Raw genomic sequence first — 27741 nt, forward strand, 5'->3', positions numbered from 1 at the left:
ATGAGTGTTGAGCAAGTCTACAGTTTCCAAATTTCAGCTTCAGGATTAGAAATCTGTTAGCACTTACTCGGATAGAATGCTTTATGATCATATATTTGCATTTCTTCATGATGATCTTAAATTAAATCTCTAGCCATTTCTGAGTTTTTGTTTCTTCATCCCTAAATTCATTCTTTGTATAAATTTATTTTTTAAATATCTTTTATGAGCACTTTTCCCTCTCTATTCACTTTATCATCATCACAGCCTAGAACTACATGAAGGAAAACTACAATGATTTCTCAGATTGTCACTGAATCCATCTTCTCCCTCTTTCTCCCACACATTTTGAGAAATATTCCAGTCATTAGCAGAAAATTTAAGCAAGACCATTTCTTTTCTTTCCATGATCCTATGATATACAGATTCCCAAGAAATCTAAGAAAGAGTCAATATACTCCCTGTATATTTACAAACATACTTTATTTCTTTGTGGTACATATCCTTCATTTTGAGCAACCTATTTATTCTTTGAATGATTCCTCACAATTTTCCTTAGGCCTTGAAGACTCTGCTTTCTTCTGGCTTTATGGTTTAGAATGCCACACCTCTTTCTCTTCAGAATCCATTTAAATGCACTTTGTCTAGACAAGGTGTGGAATTGTGTATCATCAGTCAGGTCATAAATTTCCAGCGGGTAGGTGGAAGGATGAATTTCATACTATTATATTCCTCTGGGAGATACATTTTCTTCAATGGAGATAATAGGGAAACCTAGCCTATCTCTGCCTCTACCCCACTGAATACACGAATTAATATACGATAATGTCAAAGCATTACTCCTGGAATGGCACTGGTCAGATGAGTTATGGTGATGCATAAAAAGGATTGATAGCCATTGAAATAGTACATTTGTAAAGAGCAGCGTATTACACTTACACTCCCTTATACCTGGCATGGTATATTTTATTAGAAGGCACTTAAGTGGTAATATGGTAGAAATATTACCCAAACAATCAATATACATTCTAGGTTCGATTAGTGTCTAAGTTTGTGCTTTTTAAAATTGATGTATTTTGTGAGTTTAAGAATTGGCAAGCAATTATGAGTTGCCAATATACAAATAATATATAGTATTTATTTATTAGAGGAAAAGACCAATGTTTTGAAATTAATGTGATTTACAAAAGCCAATTTTTTCTATAGATAGAATAAATGATGTAGGAAGTAAACATGCACATGCTTGTAAACACTGAAAATCACTTAATTATATCTTATACAATAGTTTGAATATATATATTCAATAGTACAGTGACGCAGCAGAGTTAACCTTTCCCTGAATTTGTTATGTTCAAATGTATACCATAAAATGATACAAAATGAGGAATGAAATATAAAAGTAGATCAAGGCATACAATATTGCAGCAATATTTTTTAGCATGCAAACATGCCAATATGAGTTCTGATTTAGTCATCTCATAAAATGGCAGCATCAAATCCGTCAGTATTTATATAAAAGTTCTTCAAAGAAAATTGAGATTTTATGGGAAATCGTGAGATGGCATCATTCATTTTGAATGATAAATAAAGCAATCCTTGAGAACTGATAGAAGGTTGGCATTATTTCAGTGCGACATAAAGTTTATTCTTTAGTATTCATTATATGATGATAGTGTCACAACAAAGCTTTCTGATCTGGGCAAAACCTATTTGTAGGCAATTTATTTGGAGCTTTTGTATGTTTTTGTGTATTATATGTGTGTGTTTGGCACCCATGTCAAGAAACAGTTCTTTCTTTGGTTGTGAAAAACAACAATAACTCTCCATTATTCTGTGTATTTTTAATATTAATTTGGGTTTTAAAACTGACATCAATGGTAAAATTCTGCCCCCTTTTCTGTAAAAATGCTTCATAAGTTTTATTCCAATTTTGTACTTAACATTAGCAAGTAAAACTAAAACTAAAAATTAGTGGATATTTTGAAAGTCCATATTGCTACCAAGGAAAATTCCTAATCTTCTTCATTTAGTCCCAAAGCCAAGCCACCATTACAAAGTCATAAACTTCCTTCCAAAAGCAATTCTAACAATTTAAATGGTCTCTTCAGTGAATAATTTGGCATTTCCACACTTGATTTATATGCTTTTATTTTTTATAGTGAAAAATAAACACCTAATACAAGATTTACCTTCTAGCAAATTTTGATGTGTATAGCACAATAGTATTAATTGTAATCACAATGTTGCACATCAAATCTAGAACTCTTTCATCATGTATAACTGAAACTTTTACCTATTGAACAGCATCTCCCCATTTCTTTCCCCCTCCAGGCCCTGCAACCACCATTTTACTGTCTGTTTCTATGTGTTTCACTACTTTAGAAACACGTAAGTGGAATAATGCAGTATTCTGTCACTGGCTAATTTCACTGCATAATGTGTTCAAGGTTTATCCATGTTGTTGCATATGGTAAGGTTTCCTTCTTTTCTAAGGCTGAATGGAACCAGATTTTCTTCATCCATTCATCAAAGGACATTTAGGTTGCTTCCACATTGTGACTATTGTTAATAATGCATCAATGAACATGGGAATGTAAATATCTCTTCAAGATCTTATTTCCAGTTCTTTTACATAAAGAACCAGAAGTGAGATTGAGGGATCATATGGTAGTTCTATTTTTAATTTTGTGAGGAACCTTTATAGTGTTTTCCATGGTGGCTGCACATTTATATCCCCAACAGAATACAGAATTCCAGTTTCTCCACATCCTTACCAACGCTTATTTTTAAAACATTTTTACTAATAGCCATGTTAACAGGTGTGAGGTAATATCCCATTATGGTTTTGACTTGCATCTCCCTGATGCTGTTGAGCATTTTTTCATTTTTCATATCCCTATTGGCCATTCTATGTTTTCTGAGGGAAAATATCTATTCAAGTACTTCGCATTTTTAAATATTTATTTATTTTGGGGAGAGCGCAAGTGTGGGAGGGGCAGGCAAAGGGGGACAGAGGATCTGAAGCAGGCTCACACTGACAGGCTGACAGCAGCGAGCCCCGATGTGGGGCTTGAACTCACGAACCTGCGAGATCACGACCTGAGCTGAAGTCGGATGCTTACCGACTGAGCCAGCCAGGTACCCCTTTAAAGTCAGATTGTTTTCTTGTTTGTTTTTTGTTATTGAGTTGTAAGAATTCTGTACATATTTTGGGTATTAACCCCTTGCAGATACGTAGTATGCAAATATTTTTTTTCCTATTCCATAGGTTGCCTTTTCACTCTGTCATTTGTTCCCTTTGCTGTGCAGACACATTCTAGTTTGATATAATGCAACTTGTTTATTTTTGCTTTTGTTGCCTGTGCTTTTGTTGATATACCTGAAAAATCATTGCTATTACTAACGTCGTGAAGCTTTTCTCTTATGTTTTCTTCTCAGAGTTTTATAGTTTCAGGTCTTAAATTTAAGTCTTTAATCCATTTTGAATTGGATTTTATATATTGTGTAAGAGTCCAGTTTCATTCTTTTGTATGTGGATAACCAGTTTTCCCAACAACACCTTTTAATTCTTGTTACATAAATGAGGTGTACCCATGTAATAAAATACCAGACAGCAATAAGGAAACCATGTTTGCAAAGATTGCTTTGCCAAAGTAATCTTGAAAATGTAATATGCCAAAATGCCCATGAGATCATGGAAGATGAAAAAATTTCACAGAGTGAAGATGATCACAGTATTATTTGTTTTGTAAAATATGAATAAATGGTGAAAAAGTTCATAATATGAAGATGAGTACAGTATGATTTGTTTTGTAAAATAGTGAATGAATGAATGAATGAATGAATGAATGAATATAATATAAACTTTCCCTTCTCTTCTTCTTCATAACATGTATCAGGATGGAAAGGACTAAGGCTTAACTTTCACAAACCTGAATGGTGGGAAGGAGATGAAATTTTAAGAATTTTAGAACTTTTAAGAGCTAAGTACTCCATTGTCAGTTATTGAAAATGGTGAGGAGTCCATGTAAAATTTTGGGACATTACTTGCCTTCTTTTTCTTTTTGATAATGGATCATAGATTTTTCATAATTTCATGGAATATTATGATATCATTATGAAACATGGAAATATTGCTTTTATTACCATTTAGGAAACGTAGAACTAAGAATCAAACAAACAAAGTGACATAATTTAGTGGAAAGAACCCTGAACTTGATCAGAAGTCTTCCCTTGTCCCATTTAAACTTTTAGCTCCATTCAGCTGTCTAATCCCAAGATTTGTTATTTAATTTCTTTGGATCTTTCTTAGTTTTCTTGCCTTTATTATTTTTTTCCTTTTACATTTTTGAGATATATTTATTATTTACTTATTTATTAGTTACATTCTTAATCCCTTTACCCATTTCTCCCACTCCCATCACTTGCCTCTGACAGCTACCCATCTCTTCTCTGTATCTATAATTTTTTTTTTAAATTTTAATTCCACAAATGATAGAGATTGTACGTCTGACTTCTTTCATTTAGTTTATTGCCATCAAGGTCCACCCATGTTGTCACAAATGACAAGACTTTATTATTTTTTATGGCTGAGTAATAATATTCCATTGTATATATATTCCCCACAATTTCTTTACCCACTCATCCTTTGATAGACACTTAGATTGTTGACACTTTTTGTTATAATTCAATTGGGTGTGATAAAGTAAACTAAACCTAAAGATCAGCACACTTAACCACATCAGAGCACACAATCAATTGACCATGTTGGTTTGTTGTTTCTGGTGAAGTTGCTTTAATTTTCTTTGCTTATTTGTCAGCATCCATAATTGATTTGGAACTTAAAATTCCATTAACACGTAAACTATATTTAGTTTTCTGAAGATAGTGAAGCCATTCCCTCTGGGTTCATTTATCCCATTTAAAAAGTTAGCAAGCAGGGGCTGCCTGGGCAGCTCAGTTGGTTAAGCATCCAACTCTGACTCTTGGTTTCAACTCAGGTAATTAACTCATCATGGGTTCAAGCCTGCACTGAGCTCCCTGTTGAGCCCTGTGTTGAGCCCCAAATCCAGCCCCTTGTGTGGACCCTGCTTGGGATTCTCTCTCTGCCCCTCCCCCACTCATGCTCTCTCTCTCTCTCTCTCTCTCTCTCTCTCTCTCTCTCTCTTTCTCTCTAAGTAAATAGATAATTTTTTAAAAGTTACCAAGCAAATGGGAAATACACACACACACACCACACACACACACACACACACACACACACACACAATGGTATCCTATAAAACAGTTTCTTTTATTTGAACATATCCATTCTAATAGAGTATAATCAAAATGCCTATCCTTTTAAATCAGATGTTAGCCAGCCAAGGCTTTTAAGAATTAATGCTCAGTTTTCCAAAACAGAAGTGCTAGAACATAGATTTTTATTCTCATCTTTTCAAATCTGAAAAATGAAAATTAGCTCTGTAGCCAAGAAAAAGGAACTCATTCATATTATGCCACAGTTTTTTCAAGAAGCGTAGCTTTTATTAGTTCATGATTATTTCTCAAAATAATGATTATGTAAACCACAAAGTGCACAAAAGCAATAGCTTTCTAAAAACAAAATTAGAAATGACCACCTCACCTAGTAAGACTGATATGATAAAATAAATAAAATGTTACTTTCTTCTAAACAACAAATGTCACTGTAATCAATATGAGTTTTTAATAGTACACTGAAATGAAACATTGCCTGGATATTCTTACAAAGGTATTTAAAAACTCAAAACAATATTTCTGAATGCTTATTGTTTCTTTTAAAATCAGAAATAAAAGATACTGTTTAAAACACATTATTTACCTGTATGTTTTTCAGGGTATAGTTACAAAGAAGACCATGTAAAACTATTCAGTAAATGTTTAATTTGGCTTTGAAAATTAGAGTCATGTGCAAGCCTGTTTCATAGACCAAAAAGGCCAAATTCAAAACAAACACATAGTTTCTTTTTTTTTTGTTACAGAAATATAGCATGATTTTAATTTTTTGAAAGAAAAATAATAATACAGTAGATTTTTTTTTTCAAATACTATATGTCAAGTTAAAATCCCTATGCTACAAGACTCCACACTTGTCTATAATTATTTCTACTATTTAGCTCTCTGAGGCTAGTCTTTGTATTATATACAAGGAGATAAGGATTACCTTGGTAACCTTTTGCAGCACCAAGAGAAACTATATTTCTCACACATAAGTTGGAAAGCAAGGAAGTGAAAACTTTCATCTCAATCTAATATGATTGTACTTGTGGAAACTGAGGTCCAAGAACAGGCCAATGTCAGTATTTTTTTTTTGTAAAGGAGATTCATATGATTTCTTTTATAATGTGGTAAAATGTGTCAGAGGTTTTGAAATTGTGCATGGCCTTTCAATAGCTTAAACAGCCTTTTCCTAGGATAAATAATCTTGTTTTCAGTATTCCTATTGAATATTTCAGGGACAGCAGGATATAAGAACAAGGAAAAAATATGCTACTTTATCTGACAATTGGAAATAAATTTCACAGTGATCATAAATTCACATTACAATGTTAATGTATCAGGTAGAAATACTTGTCATGTGAGCAACAAAAACTTTGATGAACAATAGTTTAACTTCAGAGTTAGACAACTCGGACACTGGATGAATTGCTCACAAAGTATATCTTAATCTTGTCACTTCATTGAATCAAGAGGGTAGGGTGTGTCCTCATATCTATGTTTTCATGATTGGAAGGTGATTGCTTCAGTTACAATCATCCCATCTAAAATTGAGCTAACAGAGAGGGAAGGAAAAGAGAATGGTCATACTTGTTTGTTTTGTCCCTTTTTATCAATACAGCAAGTGCTTTCCTTGAAACCACTCCTCCTCAGCAGATAAATATTTATAATTTATTGGTCAGGATAGTGGCAAATAGTTGACAGAGGCTAGAGATCTGAGTAGTGAGGCTTGTGATCATATATATTAGGGACAGAAAAAACATGGATTTGGGTCCTTGGACATTCAGTGTATGTTACCATTAATTTTAAAAGAGTTGGAGTATCTCTCTCAAGTGTGTCCAGAAAAGAGGAAAACAACCACTCAGTAGTCTCTTAAAGGTGTCTAAATTACCTTAAATTTATTCCATTTTGATCAATAGATGTTATTTATTTAGATAGATTCTTTTATTCAGCCCAGTTATTTTGAATGACATAATATACTCAGGTTCTCATTTTTTGAAATCAAGTACTATGTGCTCATTTCTGTGATAAATACCATGGTTTATTTGAGGAACCATTGACTTTCAACCTGTCAGGGAGATTTTTATACCAACGAGGAAGTAAAACCATTGTGCATATAAAATAACGGATTTATTGAAGTTAGCATGATATGGAGAAATGAGAAAATACACCTGTGGAATTCTGCTATCATAGAGATAAATATTTATCAGTATGGTTGTGCTGAGCTATAAAAATCAGGAAATATTTGTGGAGACCGTGAGAATGAAGGAAGGCTATTCTATGGTTTTACAGATGATTTTATGGCATAAGGTTCACTTTGCCTTAGCAAATATTTAGATTTGGCCATGGGAAGGATACTCATTTGAATCATCTACAGGTCTTTTCAAAGTGATTTAACTTCTCTTTGTAGAGTTGAGAATCACCGTTTGAATGAGATATTCTTTGGTGTGTGTTTAGTTACCTTTCAAGTCTGTCAGAACAAAGCAATAATCCCTTTCTAGGTCATGGAAAATACTGAGGTTTTGGAACAAGAAGAAACAATCCTTTTAAGCATAGAGTAGTGAAGTATATACTCAGATAGGTACCGAGTCACGATGAACATTTGGGAAGTAATTAAAATAATTGCAGGTTAAATTAATGTCTGATAAAGTTGGTGATAGTTGAAAAAGAAAAGAAGTGAAACGTGAGAGATCTTTTCATGATACTACATTTAGGATTTTATAACACATGATGGTGCTTGGCCTTTACTGTTAGGTATTCTGTAGTAGCTTTAAAAAAGATTTAAAATTATTTGAAATGACAAACCCATATCTTATGCTTGTTCAATCACTGTTCTATAAAAGTTAGGGTGCAATTACACATATACCTTTTTTTATTCATGGATCAGATATCTCTTTCAAGCCATAGTTATTTCCAGATTCCAAATGGCATATTAACTTTTAAAATTTAATTGTTCATATTTTTAAAAAATCAGTACATGATAGTCAGATAATAGAGATAATAAAAGTCAATAATGGCTTTTAGTTCTGTATCAAAATTTAGATACTTTCTACCACACCCTGTAAATTTCATGAATAATTACATTACCAAGCATGACTTGGTAAGCTTCTTTTATAGGGTAAGCTTCCTATATAGAATAGGCAGACATTGGGTGTACTAGAAATATTTGATAATTATTGCAACAGAATGTCTCATATGCTTATACTTAAATAGTCTTTGTATTGAGTACATCCATCCAATGCTGATTCTGAATAAACTTAATCCCTTTAAAACATCAGAAGCCTCTTTCCTTATTGCTAATTGTAAAATAGGTAATTCCAGTGATTTTGAATTTCAGAAACTTCATGGTTATAAAAAAATCCTTTTTTCTGACACTCATGTTTTCATCCTAACTCTGAATAAATAAAGATAAAAAGATTGATTACCTGAAGACAGAATTTGAGTCAATAAGGAGGGAATATTTTTTTTAATTCCAGTATACTTAACATACAGTGTTGTATTACTTTCAGGTGTACAGTGTAGTGATTCAACAATTCCATACATCACCCGGTGTTCATCACAAGTGTGCTGATTAATCCCCTTCACCTATGTCACCCATCCCTCCACCAACCTCTCCTCTGATAACCATTAGTTTGTTCTCTAAGAGTTAAGAGAGAAGAGGATAGGTTTTAATGTGTTAATAAGCTATAGTCATCCAAAAAAAAAGGAGGAAAAAACAAGAGTTATTGAATGTAGGCTGTGTGTATTCTAAGACATTTCAGTTCAATTTTATGCAAAGCTTCCAGAGATTTTTTTTTTTTTTTTTTCATTTTGTAGCCAAGCAAAGTGTAGGTAGGGAAACAAAACACTGGGAAATTTCCTATCTTATTGTGAGCTTGGTAGAATGAATGGTTATTCATGCAACATATATATTTGTATTCTAGGTTCTGTGTATGCATAAGTAGACATTTTAGTTTTGGGAATAAGACATTCGTACTCTGAATGAGCTCACATTCTGAATGGGGTAATTTAATTAGATAGATTTTTGCATTGCCATGGCAAATAGGAAGGCTATAGTCCCACTCAATTTGACAAAAAAAAGTTACTTCTAATTGAAATCAGCATATAGAATGAATCCTGTTTGGGGAAAAAAATCAGTGGTAAATAGATTTCTGTGTAACAACATTAAGCACTTTCTCCAAGTACAGGAACTTGGGATACTTGATTGTGTGGGAATTTTATACCCTTTCCATATATAGTCCATATTATTCCCTAACTTCTGGTTCCTAGACGTCTGTGGTGAAGGTGCAGAGATTTTATGTTGAAACACACTGATTCACTCATTCATTTATTAGCTTGTTTAGTCTTCCAGTAAGTATTTATGGGATGACTACTACATGCCAAGGAGAGTTCAACAGGAAACCATTCCTTTGTGAGTCGCAGTGAGAAGGACAGAGTTTGGAGTCAGATGTTTTTGTGTTCAAGCTGCGGATCCACAACTTCCAAGCTAGTATTTATAATTTAGGATAAATTATCAAACGTTTCTGTGTTCTCAAATCTGTTTTATAACATAATCACAGGATTATCAGATGCCTTAAATGATAAGAGGTCTGTAGTGTGTGACAAAGCTCTTAGGATATGATAGGTGTTGAACAAAGTTTTAGAATAATCCATCTCATTAGGATTTATTGACAGAGATAATTTGATATCATGAAAAAGCACTAAGGAAAAATTGAATTTAAATTCAGACCCTCCAGCTTATTCGTGATAGTAACTTTGGTCATATCACTTACAATTTCTAAGCTTTAATTTCTCATGTTTTAAATAGAAAGCATAAAACCTATTCTCACTACTCAAATACCCGTTATAAGATTACTATAGAAAAGAATGGTTAAAATGATTTACAAACAATTAAACATTGTACAATTTTAATGTTTATTTATTTTTGAAACAGAGAGAGAGAGAGAGAGAGAGAGAGAGAGAATGAGCGGGGAAGGGGCAAAGAGAGGAGACACATAATAAGAAGCAGACTCCAGGCTCTGAGGTGTCAAAACAGAGCCGGATGCGAAGCTCGAAACCAGGGACTGACTGTGAGACCATGACCTGAGCCCAGGTCGGCCTCTTAACTGACTGAGCCACCCAGGTGCCCCATATACAATTTTAAAAGTTTTATAGATTTGTGTTTTTTTTCTTTTTTTTATTTTAATTCTTTTAATGTAATTTCAAAATTACATATTGTAAAGTTAAATTCATTTATTTCTCTCCTGATATTTAATCTCCCTTTTATTTTTGCTTCTTGTTAACTTTGTCTTAATTCATTTTATCAGCGTTTTATTCTTTGTTCTGCTTTGCATTGCTTTTTAAACTCTTTAATCTTTCATCTTAAATTAGAACTTACCTTCCAGATATCTCCCTCTATTTCTTGAAGAAACAAAACACATACGTGTGCACACACACACACACACACACACACAATTGCTTAATACACCTACCAACATTCTCTTTCCCAGTTCTGTCACAGAAAACTTAGACCTTTCATATAGAAATTGGCAGCTATTTACCACATTGATAATAATAGCTATCATTTCTTGAGCCTTAGTAATGTGGTAAGCAGTATGCTAAATAATTTTGCGTTTACAAATATGATTTAATTCTTATAACAACCTTGTGAGGTTGAAGTTTAGTCGTTTAAATAATTTGCATAATAATCAGATGAGAAAGGGTTCAGTTCTAGTCATTCTAGAATTGAATACCTAAATATTGCATGATTCTATTTTTTTAAAGGAGAAAATTCTAAAATCAGAGTCACTTATTTTTGGCAACTTAAATTATAATACAAGTACAATAGATCAGTTCAGTGGTATTTATTATTTTAACATGAGTCATTTTTACAAATGCATGAGATGTATAATATACATGTTATGTTCTATATTTTTTATTTCTTTATATTTACTCTTTACTTCCTTTTATTCTGTCTTAGTCATGATGTTAGTTTTCCTAAAAATAACTTTACCTTTGTGGATTGTTTGTCAGCATTACCAGAAAAACTAACCCTAAAAGTATTTTTATTTGCATTTCTATTACTACAAATAATGATGACTTTAAATAACATGTAGCTAAAAATCAAATTATATCTGGAAGACAGTTGATTAGGGGTTGCTTTGTAAATTTTTATCATATTACCAATTTATATAAATACCCAATAATATCAAGCAATTTCTAAGGCAAGAACAGCTCCCAAGTAAACCTATTTTATTAATAAAAAATTCAAGTCTCTCTTTTGATTTTCACTCACAGCAAACAAGACCTTTGTTTTAAGAGGTTTCATTCAAAAGTTCCCTGCACAGCAAAGTGCATGGCACTCAATTTATCTACCTAGAAGAAGATGAAGGGCTTAACTGGCCCTCTGTGATTGGAAACTCTGGCTTTAGGAAGTCTCCTAGAAATACAGCCTGGTAAGCCACCCCTCTGACTCTCACATTGTTATTATATAAAATGCTATGATTTTTTTTCTAAAGAAAGACTGAAATTGGCTATTTTTACCTTGAGACAAAGCATTTTCGATGGGAACAATATTATTTTTTCTGTCAGAAAACATTTTATCTAAGCACATTGAGTACACTTCACTAAATCAGCACAAACAGCTATAAGAGCAAAGTCAAACATCTCCAAGCCTAGATTTTATTAAAAATAGGGCATGCTCCTGGTGGTGGAAATTTTATGCAGGCATATATGAAGGGGGAAGGATTTTGACAAAAAAATAATAAAATTATGTAATATTTATTTTTCTAATATATGAGGCATATAATTTTATGAAGTACTCAGTTATTATGGGTAATAGAGCACTGACTAGTGCTTTTTGATTTTTTTTTACCACTATATGTAAAGTGCATACACAATAGGAGCACTCATAAATTACAAAATAACACAAACAGGCAATGCACAGAAAAAGTCATACCATCAACAAACAGGCAGAAAGGTATTAATTTTACTTATTTTTACTTAATTTTACTTAATTTACTTAATTTTACTTATAGCAATGAAAATTGAAACTACAATAAGACACCTTTTAAAGTGAATGCCAAAAGCTAAATCCTTTTTCTAATCATCATTATTGGTAGAAGCATGTGGAAAAATGAACTTTTTTGCCTTATGGGGAAGGGACTAATATCTGTGGGTATTTTTGGAGGGTGGTTTGTCACTAGATTGCCATAGTTAAAGTACAAAAACCTTTAGGTTTAGCAGAGTAGAAATTTAATTTTTAGACATATACTCAAATGTGTAAAAGTAAACATGTTTATTTTTACCTTATTGAGATGTTGATATCAAAAAGTGGAAACAATGTAAATATTTACAAATGAAGGGATGGTTAAGTACATTGTTTTATAATTGTAAAGTATATTAAATATGTGACCAGTGAAGCAATTAGACTCATATGTTCCTATATGAGAAGACTGCCAAGATGTGTGGAAAGTTGGTAATATACAGAACAAACAATAGGAATATTATGATCTCTTTCTGTGAAAAAGGAAAACAAATCATATGTGTAGATACTGTGAATGTTTCTGAACATTGAGTCATCTGATATGGAAGAAGGATTTACTTTAATGCATATATGTTCTTGTTCTTATTTGTTGTTGTTATTGTGTATTTGTTTGCCACATTTCTATTTAACTATAGAACATTGAAAACAAATGCTTGAAAAATTGTTAACTCGCCTTTGATGCACAGAATTGAAAAGTGGGGATTTGAAAGAGGAATTTAACCTTTCATATTATACCATTTGGTATTTTCTCTCAAGTACAATTTTAAAGTGAACGAATATTACATTTATACTAATTTAGATAATACATTTAATTATTCCTAAATCTGAAATGTATCAAAGATGGTCCTAGTCTGTCAAATTGATAAATAAATTTTTTTTATTTTACATTTTTGATGCTAGAATAAACCATCAATTCCATATAGACCCCAACAATTTTATTTAAAAAAAAAATGATTCTTAATCTTGCTTCTACAAAGGGGTCCCTACCGGACTTTTAAAAAATACAGACTTCTGGTTAGAATGCAGATATGCTATATGAGCCTCTGAGCATATGGCCTGAGCATGTCTTTTTTATCCAGCTCTTTAGATTAATTTTAAGAAGGAATTTAAGTACTGGCAGTGGACGTTCATTTAAAATATCTTAGTAAGGGACATTTCAGTTAATCTTCTCACTCTCTGATTCTCAAATACTGTGGTAGTTTGTTTAATATACAGATTTAATGCCTAACCTCTCATACATACTGATTTAATTTTTTTGTTATGGATCATTGGAATCTCTATTTTTAATAATTCCATAAAGTATATGAATTGATTCTTATCCAGAATATAATTTGTAGTATACTATCTAGCAGAAAGTTAAATCATCAAATTTTTTGCTATTAAAGTCAGCACTAAATTTAAAAATAGAATAACAAGTTCTCATTGTACACAACTTTTATCTTGGCTATATATGCTGTGTGTGTGTGTGTGTGTGTGTGTGTGTGTGTGTGTGTGTGTATACACACAAACACATATGTATTGTATAAGTTAAAGATTAACCATAGTATAAATAAAAACATATAAATGATTTTGATTTGTACTAAAGTTGCAGACTAACTCATATCAATAACATAAGGAAACAATGGACTGTAATATAGGATGCAGACTAAATCATTGTGATCTCTTTTCTGTAAACCAATCAAATTCTTGGTAGAAGATGAGAAAAGTGAGTCCCTACAGTACTGAGAGTGCACATGACAGAGAATATGCCACAGTATGTGTTATACATACTTAGATTACTATCTTATCGCCTAAATGTCTTGAAATCACCAAATTACATTGGCATGTATCTTCATTATAGGGTGACTGACATGGAGCTGACAGAGGAACTGTGAGTTTTTCCTGTCACCAAAATAATTACTTTGAAATTTTAACAGATTTCCTAGCAGTTCTTTATTCTTTATCTCTGCAAGTATGGATTATAGTATCCATATTTCAGTACACTGTTAAATATTAACTATTATATATCACAACAAACAATTCTAGCTAATTTTATTAAAGCAATCAACATGAACATTTCACTTGTTTACAATATAGTCAAGGATATCTGAGGATCAACTACTGGCTATCCATTTACACAAAGAAAAGAAAACAGCTCTTTGACATTGGCCTTGGCAATGATTTTTTAGATTACACACCAAAAAGAAAGACAACAAACACAAAACTCAGAAAATAGAACTGCAGCAAACTAAAAAGCTTCTGTCCAGCAAAGGAAATAATCAACAAAATGAAGAGGCAACCTATGGAATAGGAAAAAATTATTTACAAACCATATATATACAAAATATATAAGGAACTCCTACAACTCAATAGCAAAAAAACCTCAACAGCTCAATTTCACAATAGGCAAAGGAACTGAATAAACATTTTTTCTACAGAAGACATACAAATGGCCAAGTATTGAGTCAAGTACATGAAAAGGTGCTCAACATCACTAATTATCAGGAAAATGCAAATCAACACCACAATGAAATACTTCACACTTGTGATTTTTGCTTTTGTTATCTTTGCGTTTGGTGTCAAATCCAAAAACTCATTGCAAAACCAACGTCAAGGAGCTTTTCCCTTATATTTTCTTCTAGGAATTTTATATTCTCAAGTCCAGTTTGGGGTATATAAATATTTACGGTTTTTATATCTTCTTAATGAATTGACCCCTCTATCATTCTTTGTCTCTTGTTACAGTTTTTTACTTAAAGTCTACTTTGTTGATAGAAGAATAGCTACCCGTACTTTCTTTTGGTTTCCATTTGAATGGGATATCTTTTCCAACGCTTCTCTTAAACTGAAGTTAGTCTTTTGTAGGCAGCATGTAATTTGCCTTATTTTTGTTTCCATTCAGCTATTTTATGTCTTTTAACTGGACAATTTAGTCCATTTACTTTTAAAGTAATTATTGATGGGTAAAAGCTTATTGTTGCTATTTTATTCATTGCTTTCTGGTTGCTTTATTTGTAGATCTGTTGCTCCTTTCTTCTTCTGGTGAACATTCAGTTACCACTTTTGGGTGGAGGGTGGGGATTTTGTTTCTTTCAGGTGACAGATGAGGGGTCACCTTGATACTGTTTTTTTTTTTTTTTGGAAAATCTATTTTTCTTATACTTTAAGTTAAATGATAAATTAATTTTCAAAGTTCTCTAGCAGAATTCTTCATTATTTAGGAACATAATGAGCATAAATCTCCTAAATATTGTCCTGAATATTTCATGAAAGCAGTAGATCTTTCCTAGAAGACGTTGGCAACTATAACTCCAGAGTGTATTGCTGGACAGGTTTTTCCTTTTTTCTTTTAGTACCTATTATAGCTTGAATTGTGTCATCCAAAAAAATGTTGAAGGCTTAACCCTAATAGCTATGAATCTGAGCTTAGAAATAGTGTCCTTACAGAGGTAACCATGTTAAAATGAGCTCATTAGAGTGGACCCTGATCCAGTGCTATGCCCTTATAAAAGTTGGGGTAAATCTGGGCACAGAAAAATGTATAGATGGAAGATTATGTGAAGACACAGGGATGATGCTATCTACAGGCCACAAATGGGTGAGGCTAGCAGAAGCTAGGAGAGAGGCATGAAATAGATTTATCCCTCACAGTCCTCAAAAGGAACTAACCTTGCCAACACTTTCACTTCAATGTTCTAGCCTATATAACTGTAAAAAAATACATTTTTGTGGTAAGTTTAGAAACTGAAACACCACCTATCATTTTTTTCTTTTCACAGAATGATACTAGGATTCCTATCTATCTTTTGCCTTGAAAGTATGTAGTACAAAGTACCGTCTCTAAATTTATGTTGTATGAGAGACACTTATGGAAAGAAAGAAGTCACTATTATTTCCTCTTACCTATAAAAGCTGTTTCCATTTAGGAGATGTTTTATCTCTTTCTTAGGGCATTAGGGTATGAATGCAAAAGATAATCGGCCTTAAAATTTATAATCACCACATTCCAAATCAGACAATATTTTAATCTGCTTAATGTAGTATGATGGTTTATCAGAGAGACTTGGAAATTGTGGTCACATTGTCTAAATAGTACTCTGGTCCTCTCAGCAATGAGGTATGATTTGATTTCCTTCCTAATATTCAACATATGGTAAACTTTGTGAAGGAAGAAAAATCTGTTCTTGGATTATGATGAATGACTGATTATTACAAAGCAGAATGTACCCTTGGAACATATCCTATAAATTTCTGTGCCATTGAATATTACACAAAAGTGGCTGCCTGTGGATCTTGGAATTGCTCAGTACAAAAGAACATGTTAATTAAGGCAGTCTCAATTCAGCACACAAAAGCATGTAAATTATAACTCAACATAAGGTCAATGAAAGGCTATTTTCTTGTTTTATACAATAATACCTAAAAAAAAGAATATCAGACACACAAAACTACTCTTCAATAATTATAAGGTACAAATTCAGCCTATAAATGTGAGAATGTTCAGTTGAAATGTGGTCATCTCCACTTACATTCTTTCTCTACGGCCCAACAAAATTTGCACTGACATGCCATAAAGCAAATGTTGATATTGAATATGCACTGATTTAAAGGCAGGATCTTAAATGCTGCTTGTATAAGTTGTAAGAGTATTTAAAGGACAAAAGGAGAACATTTTGTGGAGACAAGTAGTCTCCAACTGGCTTGTAACATTTTTCCTTATAAGAAAGTAATATATTTAGTATCAGAATTTACAAATACAATTTGAGCTACAAATAATTGGTGTATATTTTTCTCTCATAAGTCCAAGGTACTGTTCAAACCTAAGAATTTTCTTGCTATACTTTGAAGTATTATACAGTCTAATAAACAGAAGACCAGGACAAAGATACGAATATATATACCAAGAAATAAAGGAACTGGGTCATTGTCATAAAATAAACAATTTTATAATTTGACTCCACTCTTATAATTTGATTTACTCATAGAAATATGTCTATAGGCTGTCTATATGTGATTATGATTGTATCTTGTATTTAAAATATAATTAGGGAGTCATTGTTAATGATATGTGCTTCATGGAATGGCAAAATTGAAAACCAAATATATGACAAGCTTAATTTTAGTGATTTTTTTCACTTCTATAGTCTCAGAATTACAAAGGAATTGAATACCTATTTGAAAATCTAGAAGATATATAGGTGAAATTCATAGTAGATCTTGAGGTATATTGATGAGAAATACCACTTGAATTTTAGTCAACATGGATATATGTAAAGGAAGGACCACACTTTAGTGGCAAAACCTTCTGTTTGAATTGTACATGTGCAGTAGGGTGGTAGTGGGATCAGATTTTCATTAGAGTTAAATGGATGTGGGAGAAGAGATATTCCGCCATTGGACAAAATATCCAGGCTATTGTATACAGATTCAAAGTTTCCTTCTCAGGCATGAAAGACTGACAGGGACAAGGGAGCCCCTAAATTTACTGAAGGAATAGGTGGAAATATTTTCAGTAAAAATAGGAAATAGCAACCGAAGTAGAGGGCAGATAGACTAGAATATAATATTAAGTGAGAATTGAATTGAGCTGAGGAAAAAAATGTGGTGTTAAATTAAAAAAAAAATTCTTACACTTGTTAAGAAGTAAGAAAGATTTTATTCAAAGTTATTGTAATAGGAGTATAATAATAGGGGAGAAAGACCAAAGTCAACTCTAAATACAGCAAAGATAGGTAGGAATATATGGCCAACAGCAGAGTGAGAGGTCAGTGTTTAGAAAATTACTGAAGACATCATCAAGGATGGGAGGATTCTTGCTAATGAAACTTAACAGGATTCTTGATGAATGTAGACGAGGGTGATCAGGTATCAAGGTGGGTATGAGGAATTTGATCAGATTTGGCGGTGGTCACCTATTAACGATGGGTGCATTCTCATCATACTGATTTAGCAAGACTTTTGCTAAAACTGGACTAGGCAAGGAGCAACGCAGGAGCCAAATGTAAAGGCTTGAGAAAAGGGCTAAGAAGAACCTATCCAACGTTTGGTCAAGGAAAGTCTTTGTCAGAGGGTATAATGTACTTGAGAATAAGGCCTAGAATGGGTAACTTAATAACATAATATTTATGGAACATTTAATCTGTTTCAGATACTAGTGAGATTATCTTCTTTTTATTAATATTAATTGTAAATTAAATAATACATTATAAATAAAATAAAAATAGTAAATTATAATTATATAATAATTTGAAAGTTCAACACTCCCAGGAAGTAGAAAATAATAGTGTACTTACTCTTGAGGTATATAGAACTTGGATAATAGAAACTTCTGCTTTAATTCCACCTGAAGCAATAGGGCCAAAGTTACTATCCTGCTCAAAACAAAACAAAGACCAAACAAAACAAACGAAAATACAAAAACCAAAAATGATGCAAAATATATGAAACTTTTTTCTAAACATTGAATATCAAGCAATGAAGGAAGGTGAGCAAGAGACAAGAAACAATATAAGCAAACCATAATATTTACTCCATAATATTGCCTTGAGAAGTTTCTACAGCAGTACTTGAGACATAGAAAGACCATCCATAAAGGATTATAGACTCCAGCACCTGGCACCAAAGCTAGGGCTAGTGCTTGCCATGAGGCTGTTTCCATCTCACTGATTTTCCCTCCGTTGTCAAGCAGGTTTAACTATTTCCTCTTCACTAAGTGCTTGCATATACACAAGCTTGATTATGAAATTAAAATATTTAGCATTATTTTAGGAAGTGTTAACATACTATAGATAATTATTTCTTCCTCAAACACAAAATCTTACTTCTTCTTTGCATATTTTTTTAAAAAATTACTTTGAACACTATGAATAAATATTATAAAATGTAATGTTCCTGTATACATTGCATCATAGAATTCATAGAGACAAATTTGTGGCCCAATATAGCACCTATGTAAGAGTCAATGGAATGAATTTTGGGTTTATATTTAATTTTGTTTGTCTTACTGTGATGGAATACTTACGGTTGACTTTTTCAATAATACTAGCCAAGAAACAATGTTTCCTCCCTTCAGAGAACTTTCATTTTAGGGACCCTGAAAGACCTCCTTACAGTGCAGTTTATGCTATTTGAAGGAAAATATATACAGACCCACATACAGAGAAAGGATATGTAATAACATTGAAGAGAAGATTATCAGTGGGGAGAGACAAAGAGAGGAAGAAAGTGCACAAAGGTCCTTGGGTTTCAAGAGTTATGGTTCCTTCTCTGGACTTCCTATGCGTCAAGACCTTTGAGAGGCACATTGAGAGGCAGACCTCCTAGGCCAATCTTGATGTGAAAGGAGTAAAGTCTGATATTCAGCAATTTTGAATCAGGACGATAAGAATATATATAATGAAAATGTCTTTTACAGATAGTCCTCATCTGATAATACTGTTAAGATTTTGAGGCTGAGCGTCTGGTTTTTAACAAATAAAACTTTATTGTGTAAGACTTTCTTCTTTGTTATATCTGTGTGTGTGTGTGTGTGTGTGTGTGTGTGTGTGTGTGTGTACACGTGTATGTAGAAGGATGGGTGGATAGATAGATTTTATATTAGCAAACATTAACTCTGATGATGGTTTGGCTATTTTATTTACTTTTAAAAAGTTCTTTCCAGTGGTTTCCAAATAATAATAAGAGTAATACTAACTAATACTATTGCTACTAATAATAATAAATTAAAATAAATTTAGTGAAGACTTCAGGAGTGAAGTTTGCATTACATTTTTTGTTTTCATATTCATATGTTCATTAAAAATATTTCCAACAGGTATTTTTTTGATAACCTACTATATGCCAGACACTGCATAAGAATCAGACATTAATGTATACACAACAGAAAAAAAATCTGCCTCCATGGAGTTTACATTCAGTTGAAGGACAACATATTTGTGTTTATTTTCAAAAATTATGAAGATGTCCTCAGATTCTGAACAAAGCCACTAAACGGATATAGATTTTACCTTTTCTTTTTTTTTTAATTGCTACATTTACTCCCACAAATCAGTTTTTATCAACTGTGTAACTGAGAATCTGATGTACTTTCTTAAACTCCAAATTCCCACAATAATCTTTGAATTGATATGTAGTTAAGACTATCTTTCAGTCATTTCTCTCTCTTCTTTTGTTATTTATTCCCTTCAAGTTCTGAAAATAACTGGAGTCCTTTTGAAATTCGAAATAGCTTACCTACTCTAACAACAATCCAAAGAAAATAACAATAGATGCTTCTCAAAATGCATGTCTTAACCCAACATTTTCGTCTGACCTAATGCTATCAGTGTTTCTAACTCCTGCTCTTCCAGGTTTCAAAAATTCACTGATGTCATCCCTTTAGATCAGTGGAATCTAGCATTGACTAATTCCCCATTATTTCATTAGATGGCTCAAGAAATACCTTGTGCATAACTTTGGTAAAATTCTCTGGAGAGAAACAAAACAAAACACAACAAAACATAAAATGTTTCCTTCTTGTCCTGAATTTATATTAGTATGTATTACTTGAAAGCCCTCATGGAGATCTCTCTCAGAGAACACAGGGATACAGTTAAATAGTGAACTCATGTTCCTGGGTACATTCTAAGTCCCCTTATTGAGTGAGAGACGATGAAGACATAACAGTAAGTTTAGACCGTAGACATGTCTTCTATTCTACAAATCCTGTGGAGTCACTGAAATCAATTTTCTCAGGGTAAACAGAAAATAATGTTTTCTCACACTAAAATCTTTTGTTATACATACATGGAAGAAACATGGCTGTGTTCCTTACAATCAAATTCCAGGAAGGCAAGTTAGGATAAATTTGGTATTGCATTTCTGTCTACAATAATCAGCTATCAATATTAAATACATTTTCCTTTGTTAAAGGTGAGCAGAAACTCCAGCAATGGTGCAATGGGTTGCACATACCAACACAATTGATTTATGCCATCACGGATGAAGCATGAAAAATGGGTACATGATATGTTATTGACACTAATGTTATTTTCTTTTTGGCTGAAGAAAACTAAATTCTCCAAAGTCAGCAAGATTTTTGTTCTCAATTGCTTATTTGAATACAATGAGCTTTAAAAGTCACCATAAGATGTTACTTATAAAAAATTAGAGGCACCTGGGTGGCTCAGGTGATTAAGCATCTGACTCTTGGTTTCAGCTCAGGTCAAAAATCTCACAATTTTGTGGGTTTGAGCCCCACATCAGGCTCTGCACTGGCACCAAGGAACCTGCTTTGGATTCTCTCTCCCTCTCTCTCTGGCCCTGGCCCACTTGCACTGTTTCTGTCTTTCTCAAAATAAATAAGTTTTAAAGAAAATTAAAAATTACCACAAATTTTCTGACATTTCTTTTATTGAGAGATATGACTTAGGCCATTTCTGTTGGAAATCTGGCAAATTTCATGACTTCTCAGTGAAACAATATCAAGAGGTGACCACATGCCTGTATCTGGGCCCAATACTTAAGAAAGTAGCAGCAAAGTATCTCTTGGAATATTTACTTTGTGACACTCCCCTTTAGAATCTAGCTGCCATATTATAAGAAATCAAAATCTTATGGAGAGGTTATAAAGGTGCTCTTGTGGACAGCATCATAAGAGTTTCCAGACAAGATTACACATCAACTGCCACAGATGAGTAAGTTCTCTTCAGTGTCCTCTCCTGAGAACACTTCAGATGACTGCAATATCTGACCACAACCACATGATGTAACCCAAGAGAGAATCACATAGTTGAGTTCAGTCAACCCAGAGAAACACCAAAGAGAACAAACTATTATTTTAAGCCACTGGGGTTGATTTACTTTCTTTGCAGAAGTAGATACCCAAAACTAATCCTTCGTATTTTAAAATATTTCCAGTCAGAGTCTCTATTATGTTGATGAAATAGTCACAATAAAGCAAGAGACAGGAGATTTTTTTCCCTTTCTGGTACTGGTTAGTTTCATTTTTCTCAAAGTTCTAGAGGCAGTATTTATACCAAGTATCTATTTTCCAAATGCAGGCAATTTTTTATTGTCCACTTAATTCATCAGTAACAAAAGACAGTTGATCTTTTGTCAAATTCTTTAATGCTATGGTTCTAATTTCTCAAGGGCAAATAAAATTAAAAAAAAAAAAAGGCAACAGCTTGGATTTCACCCATTAAGTTGTATGATTATTCATCAGACTCTTCCACATTCTCATTTTGAATATCCAACCTATAGCTTTGATTAATTTACCAGATTATATTTGTTTCTGCTAAAAATCTTTGTAGCTAACTTGTTGTGTTCCTGGATCATTTTTATTAACATTTAATAATTGAGAATCACACCTTTCTCATTACCTCTGAAGCTTCCCTATAATTTCTCACCTTGTAAAAGTCTTCTAATCCACGTGGTCCAAGGACATTTATTCTTTAGTCACTTCTTTTGTTGCTCTAGTATATTCCTCCATAAGGTATGAACATTATTGGAGACCCTTTCACCTTCATTTAGGTTAATATTTGGGAATTTGATAAAGAGATCTTCCACATTCTCCACTCTCTCCACACAGTGAATAAAAGCCTCAAGCCATCATGTGCTATGGCCAAAGAATTACCACATCTTGAACCACAGACACATCAAATGTTTGACCCTAAAGACCATCTAGCAGTTGCCTCTGTCACTATATATTAACAGGTGCTAAAGCTGTAATATTTCTGATAATTAATTCAGCCGGTTTTAAAAAACTTCTCCACTGATTTGGGGAAAAGAACCACACAAAAATTTTCCATATAACCAGGTGATTTTTATGATACATTGATTTATCTCCATATATGGATTAAATCATTTACTTAAATATATAAACAAATATCTATTTCTTTAAATATTATAAATTATATTAATGAAGGGGATATATTATCAATACTTTATGAGAAAAAATAATGCCAACTTCAGTATTAAATTTTACTGGCAAAGTAGGTTAATTAGTGGCTCTTACTGTATTTGTACCAATACAGAGTTCTGTAGTTCTAAAAAGGCATATGTTTGTTCTGTAAAAGACAAACTGTTGAATAGGGATATAACCAAACACTTGGTTAAATAGCAAGCCTTGTTGAGAACTGAGAACAAACTAAGGGTTGATGGGGGGTGGGAGGGAGGAGAGGGTGGGTGATGGGTATTGAGGAGGGCACCTTTTGGGATGAGCACTGGGTGTTGTATGGAAACCAATTTGACAATAATTTTCATATATAAATAAAAAAAAAGACACTTCAAAAAAAATAGCAAGCCTTGATCCTATATTAATAAAATATATATTTTCATTAAATATTTGCATTTTGTTTATGTTTAAAATGAAGCATATAGGAGCCATCAGTTGTTAGTCAACTAAAAGATTAGATATTACTAGTATGATAGAGAAAGCATAAGCCTTCCATCCGTACTGATCTACTTCTTTTCTCTGACATGTATGTTTTACCCTATAAATTTCTTCATGCAAATTTCTATCTCCCATGTCCCTCCTCTTAAAAGCAGATCAGTTCTCATCTTCTATAGAATTTCTTTGACAGCTAGAATTGAGCACTCTATAGTCAGAACTCATGTGGCATTTTTAATTTTTTATGTGAATTTGCAAGTATGATAAGGCTGGTGTTTCTGAGTCACTAGATAGAATACAAGCCAGTTGAGGGAGACATTAAACCTTATTATATTTTTTGGTTTCATTTACACAGTTTGCCCAAAGATTTAATATAATTATTGAAAAGATATCCACAGACCTTTAAAAAACAGTGAGACACAAGGCTAAAGTGAAAAATGATATTTATTATATGACATTGTTACCTAAAGCAGGGCATACCTGTTGGAAGAACCATTTTCTCTGACCTTCAAGTTCATAAATTTGCCCCGTGTTTCTGATAACCCCTGAGCAGAGAGATGGTCTTGTTATGTCCGATTAAGAAGTTTGTCTTTATTCTCCTCTCAGGGATTCGCTACTATGAAAACTGACAACATGCTTGCCCATTTCCAAGTGCAAGTAGCAGACAACCAGACCTCTCCAACCCTGAGCAATTACTGAAAGACTGAGTGAAGCAAAGGTAATTTAATTGTCTATCGAGCCTCAGTAGGCCCAGGTTTCAGCTTTGCCTGCACCCATTTCTAGAACAGGAAAATTTAGCACAGTGCCTTTAATGTATTAAGAACTGAAATGTCTGTAGGTTCAAATATAGTATGTGTTGGCAATTACCACATACTGGCTTAAAACGACACAAATTTATTCTTTCACCTTTCAGAAGGCTGTGAGTCTGAAATTAAAGTGTTGGTGGGGCCATGCTCTCTCTAAAGGTTTTAGAGGAAGCTCCTTCCTTGCCCCTTCTCAGCTTCTGATGATATCTGGCAATCTGGCATTCCTGGATTTGTAGACACATCACTCTAATCTCTGCCTGCCTTGTCACTTGGTGTTCCTCCCTGTGCCTTTGTGTCTCTTCTTATGAGGACATAGTTATATTGGATTTAAAGCTCACCTTAATTCAGTATCAACTCAGTTAACTAAATACATCAGATAAAACTTAATCTTTAGGGTGACACAATTCAACAAGCAACAATATGAGGAGGAAAGATGAAGGAAGGAAGGAAGGAAGGAAGGAAGGAAGGAAGGAAGGAAGGAAGGAAGGAAGAAAGAAGAGGAAAGAAAGAAAGAAAAAATAGAGAAAGGAAAGAAGGAATAAAAGAAAGAAGAAGGAAGGGAAGGGAAGGGAAGGGAAGGAAGGAAGGAAGGAAGGAAGGAAGGAAGGAAGGAAGGAAGGAAGGAAGGAAGGGAGAGAGGAAGAGAAAAAAAAAGTGCTGGAGAAGAAAAGTTGGAGGAAAATGTGAGAGTCAGTGTTTTTGAATTGTTGGGAACAAATTTTAATTTGGACTGGTTTGATTTTTTTGGAAAGGGGAGGGTCTTTTTGAGCAGTTATAGTTTATTAGAGAGAAAGGAGGTAGAGAACATAAATTTTTATCTTGGATGATGATCTCCTAGAGAACAGAAATTCAGATATTCACTGTGTAATCCCTTAGGATATTGAATAACATCAAGATTATGTGTAGAATTCAGAAAATGTGTTTTAAATGACAAATACTCATAAATTAATAATACACTTTATGAATGGTATCTTCATCTGAGTAAAGACTGGATTAGCTTTTTCCAATTTCATAGCCAAACTACTTCTTTTAATGTCATAAAATACTAACTTCATAAAATATTAGATTGGAGGGATGCCTAGGTGTCCCAATCAGTTAAATGTTCACTCTTGATTTTGGCTCAAGTTATGATCCCAGGGTCGTGAGTTGGAGCCCCATGTGGGCTGTGCATTGAGTGCAGAGTCTGCTTTGGATTTTCTCTCTCTGCCCCTCCCCCCCACTTGCATGCACTCACTCTGTCTCTCAAAAAAAAAAAATTAGATTGGAGGATATATAGAATTAAATATAATTATATTAACATGTTGATGCTTAAGAACATTTACAAAACAGATTTTAAAATGCCTCCAATTCTGCCACTTGAGCACAATAATTACCTCCATTATATCTGGTATCATTTTTATGAAATATACAAATATTTGAATTTTTTTAATGTTTCTCTTTATTTTTGAGACGGAGAGAGACAGAGCATGAGCAGGGGAGGGGCAGAGAAAAAGGGAGACACAGATATGAAGCAGGCTCCAGGCTCTGAGCTGTCAGCACAGAGCCCGACGCGGGGCTCCAACTTGTCAACTGCGAGATCATGACCTGAGCTGAAGTCAGATGCTCAACTGACTGTGCCACCTAGGTGCCCCAAAATATACAAGTGTTTAAAGTAGTGGTTTCAAATGATTATTTTGTTAGTTTCTGAGTATAAATACAAGATTTAAATTAAATTTCAGATTGTTTTATGACCATAAATATAATATGATTTTATTTCTTTTAATTACTGTTAAAACTTAAGGAAAAATAGATTAGTCATCAAATTTATTCAGTTTGGTTTTATTCTAGTTTTTAAAGTCTCTTATTTCAAGATTTTAAAAATATAATTTAACAACATATTCATGTTGTAGTCATCAAATGAAGGAATGACATTTGTAACTAATTTGAAATTCTGATATTTTGTTCTTTATTATAGGTCATTTCCACAACAAAGAAATTTAATTTTTTAACCATATGGCATTTTATTTTTGCATGTTTCTATATAAAACAAGGAAGTTAAGGATGCTCAGCTGATCTTATTTTCATGTTTTTAAAAAATATTTCTACTTTTATAGTTTTTAATAGATGACATCTTACCTTGTGCTGTAAACATGAAGCTGTTCTTTAATTTAAACTGTTTATTTGAGATAATGTACTTGAGATAATAGATTATCATGAAATTTTAAGAAGTAATATAGAGGGGTCCCTTGTAGCTGTTACCTGTTCCCCCAATAATATTATCTTGCAAAATTATAGTACAGTAGCACAATCAGAATAATAATATTGTGATAAATCAAAATACAAAATATTTCCATCATCTCAAGTATCTCTCATATTGCTGTTTGTAACCACACTCACTTCTCTCCAGCCACCACCCCATTCCTTAAATTCTGGCAACCACTAATAAGTTGTCCATTTCTATAATATTTTCAGGTCAAGAATCTTATTATATAAATGGAATAATACAAAATGGAAAACCTTAGGGATTGGCTTCTTTCATTGAGCAAAATTCTATGGAGATTCCATCAGGTTTATAAATGTATCAATAGCTTGTTCTTATTTCTGACTAGTATTCCCTGGTATGGATATAACAAAGTTTGCTTAGCCATTCACCACATAGAAAACATCCCAGCTTTTGGCTATTAAGAATAACACTGCAATAAATATTCTTGTACAGGTTTTGATGGAAACATAAATTTTATTTCTCTGGGATAAATGATGAGGAGTGTAACTGTGGGACTGTATGGTAGTTGCATGTTTAGTTTTTTTAAAAAACTGCCAACTGTTTTCCAGAATGGTTATACCATTTTACATTCCCATCAGAAATGTGTGAGTGATCCAGTTTCCCACATTCTGTCTTGCATTTGGTGCTGTCACTATTTTTTTTTATTTTAGTTATTCTGATGGGCATAGAGTGATATTTCATTTGCATTTCCCTAACAGCTAATAATGTTGCACATCTTCCCAGGTGTTCATTTTCTGTTATGCGTTCTCTTCTATTAAGTGTCTCTTCATGTCTTTTGTCCATTTTCTTTTTTTTTTTTTTACATTTATTTATTTTTTGAGAGACATAGAGTGACAGAGCATAAGTTGGGGAGGGGCAGAGAGAGAAGGAGACGCAGAATCCGAAGCAGGCTCCAAGCTGTCAGCACAGAGCCTGATGTGGGGCTCGAGCTCACAAACCATGAAATCATGACCTGAGCCGAAGTCGGATGCTTAACCGACTGAGCCACCTAGGTGCCCCTGTCAATTTTCTAATTAGGTTATTTTCACTAGAAAGCTTGGAGAGTTCCTTATATACTCTAGATTGTAATATTTTGTTGGAT

The 27741-nt window shown here is 33.1% G+C and overlaps 1 long non-coding RNA gene across 2 annotated transcripts in view; it reads left to right on the forward strand.

Moving 5' to 3' along the window:
* Window positions 1-27741, forward strand: part of LOC147577519 (uncharacterized) — a 322949-nt gene that overhangs the window by 152437 nt on the left and 142771 nt on the right. The window contains exons 1-2 of one of the 2 annotated variants that reach the window (XR_015255846.1): window positions 21124-21217; window positions 24198-24309. This is a non-coding gene — a long non-coding RNA (uncharacterized LOC147577519). Of the gene's footprint in view, window positions 1-21123; window positions 21218-24197; window positions 24310-27741 lie in introns of those variants that run through there. The other variant, XR_015255847.1, reaches the window with a different exon arrangement.

The sequence above is a fragment of the Puma concolor genome, chromosome C2 (assembly GCF_028749965.1).
Source record: "Puma concolor isolate L17-30 chromosome C2, mPumCon1.1.hap2, whole genome shotgun sequence".
Taxonomy (NCBI): Eukaryota; Metazoa; Chordata; class Mammalia; order Carnivora; family Felidae; genus Puma; species Puma concolor.